A 7,400-nucleotide genomic window follows, 5' to 3' on the forward strand; every position below is an offset into this window, starting at 1 on the left:
AGAGTATTAATTGCATGACATTCAAAACAACAAAAGTGATAAGAAAAATGACATATTTGTCTGGATGCATATCTACCCTATTCTTTGAGTTTTCTATTTCAAGAATCCACATGTTCCATCATGTACAGTCAAAAATCGACATTAGAAACAAAAAAGACTTTCACGAAATGTTCTCACCATCAAAAGTTGCACTAAAAAGTTCATACAACCTACTATGATTAAAGTACTGAAAAATCATGTCTATTCTAACAAGTTGACTTCAACCTATGACTGCTACCTATGAAAAGGCTATGAAGATCCGAAGAAAAAAAAAATGAACATTATATCTAGCAGATATTTTCTCAGGAAGCCTATAAATAGAAGATCCTTAAAGAGAAGATCAAGAGAATAAGTGCACGAACACAAAAGATATCATCTAGGAAGCAAAGCAAATACTAAAGAAAGAACAAAACTCTGAGCCTCAAAGAATCATAAACTTTTATTTTTGACCCATTTTCTCTTTGCTTTAGATAATGGAGAGCAACGATGTTTTCATCTTTTTTAGTTCAGAAAATGGACAATAGTAAGAGCCCAAATCTTGATAAGGTAAATTCAATGTCGTTTATAATCGTGCCATTTTATACAAATGTTGATTATGTAAAGATGAATTTAATACTGGTTCAATTCTTTAAGAATCTTCATCCAATTTCTAGCAACTTAAGTTAGAATTTTGCTATAGAAACAAGAGTTTGCAACACTACAATTGCACTTTAATAATCCTAAACTCTACAATACAAAAATCTTGAAACACACTTCAAATATTAAACATAATAGCAATGCTACACACAATTGCCTTACAAAAATCACTCATAGTAGCAAGATAAAAAAAAGGAATGATAACAGGATAAAAAAAAAGAATTGAAGTGTTGATTTTACAAATGACACCTATGTCAAGTAATAATTTTTTAGAACATGAGTTCTTGATTAAATCTTGATAAATATAAAAATATCTAGTAAAATGCTCTTAGAAGTCTTTATTTTGTATTTTTTAGTTTTTTAATTTGTAAAAAAAAAACATTTTACAAATGAAAAGCAATGATATCTTTTAAAAGCAATTATTTTTTTGTGTGATTAATAGATTATGTTATGAACTTGATCGATTAATTTGATTATAAAAACAAATTTATTTTTAGCATTAACCTAATAATTATGTTGTTAATGTAATTGATTAATAAGATAATTTTTATAATTTTTCTTTTAAATTTGATTCATTTAATATCAAAATTATCTTTAATTTGTTAAGATGAAATTAAATTGATGTTATGATATTCTTAACTTAGTTTTACAGTTAATTTAAACCGACATATATCCTATTAAAATTACTTATTTTTATCCATTTATTATATATGGACATCATAAAAAACAACAACTTGATTTTTTTTACATAGTAACAAAGTATATATATATATATATATATATATATATATATATATATATATATATATATATATATATATATATATATATATAAATTGACTTTATTTCAACTAATATATTGGAACAAGTAAAAGTATGTGAAAGTTTGTTATGGGCAAGGGATACGTGAAGGTTGATCAGAAAATTAAAGAAAGGAGAAAAAACATGAGGCACCGAAAACAGAATGTGTTTTTAAAGGATTTTTAACGTTGAGAGAGGGCATGATGTGGGTATGATTCCTCTTCTTGATTGTTCCTCTTTTTTAGCCTATTTTCTCTACTTTGTCACTCTCATCTTACTGCTTTTATTCTTCTGCCCTACTTCAGGTAAATTCTGGAACGGCACGTGGCTTTGTGTATTGTTGATTAGTGGCATTGTTAGTTCTCATTTACTTTATATAAAAAAATCCATAAAAACACTTTCATTGTACTGTTTTTGGTCACTGTTATTAGAATATACAATATTATATTATTTTATTGGTGTTTTCATTGTCATCAATGGCGGACAACAACGATCGTACGAGGCTTCAAACTATGCAGATTCATATTAGTACTCTGATAACGTGATGAAAGAACAACGCAAGTCAGTAGGTAAATCAAGATCGCTTTTGAGAAAATACAAAAAACGATGAAGTTGTTACTTCAGAATCAAGGTTAGGTCGTTGGTAGTATGAACTCAGATGGTGGCACTTCGAGCTCTTTTATTATTTCTATTACTTCTTCTATTTGAGACATTCTCTGGGTTTTCCACACTTTGATGGTCATACTCCTGTTTTGGAATGGATTTTTAAAGTTGAGAAGTTCTTCCGCTATCATCATACACATGATGTGGATAGAGTAGAAATTATTGCAATGTATTTTGAGAAAGACGTCATTCCTTGGTTTTAAATGCTTCAACACATGGAATCGATGAATTCCTGGTCAGATCTTACTTGTGCCTTGGAATCTCAGTTTGGTCCCTCTCGTTTTGATTATCCTATGGGTGAATTGTTTAAACTCCAACAACTTAGTTCACTTTCAGATTATTACTTGAAATTCACGAGTCTAATTAACATATCTAAAGGCCTTTCTAATGAAGCTATTTTAAATTGTTTTATGAGTGACTTGAATTCTGATATTCATAGAGATGTTATGGTTCAGAGTCCTACAACCTTGATTAAAGTTATGTCTTTGGCAAAATTGTACGAAGAAAAATATGCACCAAAAGTTTCCTCTTGTCCTAACAATTATGTTCATAAATATACCCCTCCTTCCTCCTACTACTCCTCATTCAAATTCAGTGTCTACTACTGTTGTTAAACATACCAATAAGTCTTCCTTGCCTTCCTTATTACCCACTCCTAATAATCCTCCTCTCAAAAATGGGGCTATTAAGAAAACTTCTCCTGCTAAAATGCAATTGAGGCGTGAAAAAGGTTTGTGCTAATTTTGTGATGATAAGTTCACATTTAATCATAGGTGCCCTAGCTGACAAATGCTTATGTTACAATTTGATGAGGATGAAGTTGAATCTGAGACAAATTTTGATGCTCATACTGGAGATACTAATAGTAACCCTGAAAGTGGAATTGAAAGTCCCCCATTTGTCTTGAATGCTCTGAAAGGTAGTCCAAGTGCGGGGACTATCAGGTTTATTGCCCATATTAATACCTTGCCAGTGAAATTCTTGGCTGATAGTGGAAGTTCAGATATTTTTTGCAACCAAGGATGGCCAATTTTCTAAAATTACTTGTTGAACCAAAACCCTTACTTAAGGTTACGGTTTGCAATGGTAATTATATGACTGTTGAAGGAATGATTAGAGATCTCAATATTCAAGCTCAAGGCAACAAGTTCCAATTACCTATCATTTTATTACCTATATCAGGAGTTGATCTCATACTGGGAGCTAATTGGTTAAAAACACTAGGGTCTCACATTGTAGATTACGACTCATTGTAGCTGAAATTCTTGCATAATGGCCGATTTATAATGTTGCATGGCGAGAATGATCATTCTCACACTCAGGCTCAATTACACCACGTCAAAAGAATGATTTCTACTTATTCTATTGTTGAAGCTTTTAGCATGCAGTTTCTGGAATCTCCTAGTTTTTAGTCTCCATTAGCTAAGTTGGTAGCTGGTGTAGAACCTGAATTGACCCTTTTATTGCACACATATCAATTTGTATTTGAGACACCCTCTTTCCCGCCACCACCTAGTTCCCATGATCATGATATTCCCCTAATTGATGGATCTAAGGCAGCCAAAGTAAAGCCATATAGATATTTGCACAGTCAGAAGGATGAGATTGAAATATTAGTACAAGGTATGTTGGAAGAAGGTATCATGCAACCTAGTAAAAGTCTTTTCTCTTCACTAATAATCTTGGTTAGGAAAAAGGATGGATCATAGACAGTATGTACTAATTATAGGGCATTAAATGTTGTTACTATGAAGGATATTTTTCCAATCCCAACAGTTGATGAATTAATTAATGAGTTATTTGGAGCCCAGTTTTTTCTAAGTTGGACTTAAAATCTAGTTATCACTATATTTTGTGTTAACCTAAGGATAGGTACAAAACTACTTTCAGAACACATCACGGGCACTATGAATGGCTGCTTATGCCATTTGGGCTCACTAATGCCCCAACCACATTCGAGAGCGTTATGAATGAGGTTTTTAAAGGAGTTTTGAAGAAATTTGTGTTGGTGTTTTTTGATGATATATTGTTATATAGCCCTACATGGCACGATCATTTATACCATTTGGAGTTTGTGTTGAAGATTCTCGCACAACAAAAACTCTATGCTCGACTCTTTAAATGCTCTTTTGGAGTCAACCAAATTGATTACTTGGGCCATGTGTTATTTGGAGTATGAGTTACTGTGGAGACTTCAAAATTGGAAGTTATTAATAGTTGGCCACAACCTACTTCCATCAAACAACTCAGAGGTTTTCTAGGCCTCACTAGTTACTATAGAAGATTCATAAGGAACTATGCGTCTATGGTTGGTCCACTCACTAATTTGTTGAAGAAAATATATTTTCACTAGTCAGAATTAGCTTCAAAGCTTTTCTGCAACTCAAACAAGCCATGACTTCAACACCAGTATTGGTTATTCCTAATTTCAAGGAACCATTTATTCTCGAGACAAATGCTTCAAATTTAGGTATTGGGACAATTTTGAGTCAAGCACAACATCAAGTGGCCTATTTCTCAAAGAAGCTATCTCCTAGAATGCAAAAACAATCTACCTATGCAAGTGAATTCTATGCCATTACAGAAGAACTGGCTAAGTTTTGACATTTTTTACTTGGCCACAAATTCATTATAAGGATGGATCAGAGGAGCCTTAAAGAATTATTAGAACAAACCTTGTAGACACCTTAACAACAATAATGATTACCTAAATTCCTAGGTTATGACTTCATTATTCAGTATAAACCTAGCAAGGAAAATGTTCCTACTAATGCGTTGTCCAAGAGCTTGTTTATGGCTTAGTCTGAACCTACTAGCAATTGGTTTATCAAAGTGGCAGAAAAAACAAAGAGAGATAACATACTTATTGAGCTACTTAATTAGCATGCTCAAGGTGTTAAACTTGATCCTAAGTATGAAATTAAGGATGGGTTAGTATTTAGAAAAAGGAAGCTTATGATTCTAGAAGGATCTTCCTTGTGACAACAAATAATTGAAGAACTTCATGATACCAAGACCAGGAGTCATGTAGGCAGGACTAAAATTATTGCGAGAATTAAAACCTACATTAGATATTGTAGCATTTGTTAGTAGGCTAAGATCGATCAAGCTTTGCCTGCAGGTTTACTACAATCGTTAACTGTTTCTAAACAGATTTGGGAGGACATTGCAATGGACTTCATTACTAACCTACCTTCTTCTCATGGCTATCCTACAATTATGGTGGTGGTATACAGACTTTCAAAATTTGGCCACTTTATTGCCATGAAAGTTGAGTTTAACAGCAGCCCATCCATTCATCAACAATGTTGCAAAGATACATGGATTTCCTAAATCTATTGTGTTTCATTGAGACATGGTTTTTATTAGTTATTTCTGGCAAGAATTGTTTAAAGTGCAGGGAACCACCTTAGCTATGAGTTCTTCTTATCACCCTCAAAGTGATAGGCAGACTGAGGTCCTTAACAAGAGTCTTGAGATGTATTTAAGATGCTTTGTTTATGAGAATCCTAAGTCGTGGTATCCAATGTTAGTTTGGGCACAATATTGTTATAATTCCTCATTTCATCACAATATTGCAATGAGTCCTTTCAAGGCTATGTTTGGTAGAGAAACCCCTTCTATCAACCCTTATCAGATTCATTCTAAGGATCCTGCATCTCTACAAGAAACCTTAATCAGCAGAGACAAACTACTGTAGCAACTCAAGGATAACTTACTTAAAGCTTAGAATTATATGAATTTACAAGCTGATAAAAAGAGGAGAGACATTTAGTTGGCTGTGGGTGATTTAGTATTGGTGAAGTTACAACCTTATAGGCAACATTTTGTTGCCCTTAGAAAGAATCAAAAGTTGGGAATGCGATTGTTTTGGCCCTTTTAAGCTTGTACCGGAATCGGCTCGTATACTTCTCGTTTTCCATATTTCCTTGATCAAGAAGTTTCAGGGCAACCAACAAAAGCAATATTTACCATTACCACTTACAACAACTAAATTTGGACCTATTATTTAGCCTCAACAAGTTCTGGATGCAAGAATCATTATCAGGAATGGTATGGAAGTGCAACAATTATTAGGATTCAATTCGGTTCCGAGGTATCGGGAAGGAATTGGAATGTAATAATATCGATTCATCCAGATACAAGAGAAAGGGTTCTCTATTGATTCAAACGCTCTACTTACGAGATAGGGATAGTGAAAGAGGAAAAAATCGAGGATTTCACATAGTACTTTTGATCGAAAAATCGATCTGATTTTTTTCATACTTTTCGCTCAATGATGAAATGAGTCAGATTCTACAGGACCAAACCTTGTGGGAGTTAAGGAATGATGAAAGAAAAGAAAAAAAGAAAGTAAATAAAAATGCAGTAGAAGAGTCCTGATTCCAAACGAAAAAATTCAAACTTGATTGAAAAAGATCTTTCTGATTATTGAAGAATGGGGCAAAAAGATTGATCGCGAAAGATTTCTTGTTCTTATTAGAATTAGAAGATCGTGATTGGATCCACATATGTTTGGTAAAAAGAAAGAAAAAATATTCTTCTTTGAGAATAATAAAAAGGAAAGTGTTCAATTGGAACATGAAAATATGACTGAATTGGTCCTAGTTACTCTTCAGAACGGAATAGAAGAAGGGGAGAGATTCTCAAACCGAACTAGGAAACGGATCCAATGACTTCAAAAAAAATTGAACGAGGAGCCATATGAAGGGAAAATCTCATGTATGGTTCTGTAGGTGGCAGTAAGGGTGACTTATCTGTCAACTTTTCCATTATTACACCCAAAAAACCAAACTCTGCCTTACGTAAAGTTGCCAGAGTACGCTTAACCTCTGGATTTGAAATTACTGCTTATATACCCGGTATTGGCCATAATTTACAAGAACATTTTGTAGTTCTAGTAAGAGAGGGGAGAGTTAAGGATTTACCTGGTGTGAGATATCACATTGTTTGAGGAACACTAGATGTTGTCGGAGTAAAGGACCGTCAACAAGGGCGTTCTAGTGCATTGTAGATTCTTATCTAAGACTTGTATCATTTGAAAATGTCATGTGAATCGCTAGAAACATGTAAAGTGTATGGCTAACTCAATAGATTCAATGGGAATTATGAAAACCTAATGAAGATACGTGGGAAGATTTGTTCTTCATTGAGCAACATTATCCTCAGTTCAACCTTGAGGACAAGGTTGATTTGAAAGGGAAGGGAATTGTAACAAGTAAAAATGTGAGAAAGTTTGTTACAGGCAAGAGACACATGGA

The 7,400-nt window shown here is 33.4% G+C and overlaps 2 pseudogenes; one reads left to right on the plus strand and one right to left on the minus strand.

Moving 5' to 3' along the window:
* Positions 1–1,952: 1,952 nt before the first annotated feature.
* LOC148204435 (uncharacterized) lies at positions 1,953–2,925 on the plus strand (annotated as a pseudogene).
* A 3,293-nt stretch (positions 2,926–6,218) lies between these two features.
* Positions 6,219–7,012, minus strand: LOC148204436 (uncharacterized; annotated as a pseudogene).
* Positions 7,013–7,400: the final 388 nt, after the last annotated feature.

The sequence above is a fragment of the Vigna umbellata genome, chromosome 1 (genome assembly GCF_029865625.1).
Source record: "Vigna umbellata cultivar VRB3 chromosome 1, Vumbellata_1.0, whole genome shotgun sequence".
In the NCBI taxonomy this organism is placed as follows: domain Eukaryota; kingdom Viridiplantae; phylum Streptophyta; class Magnoliopsida; order Fabales; family Fabaceae; genus Vigna; species Vigna umbellata.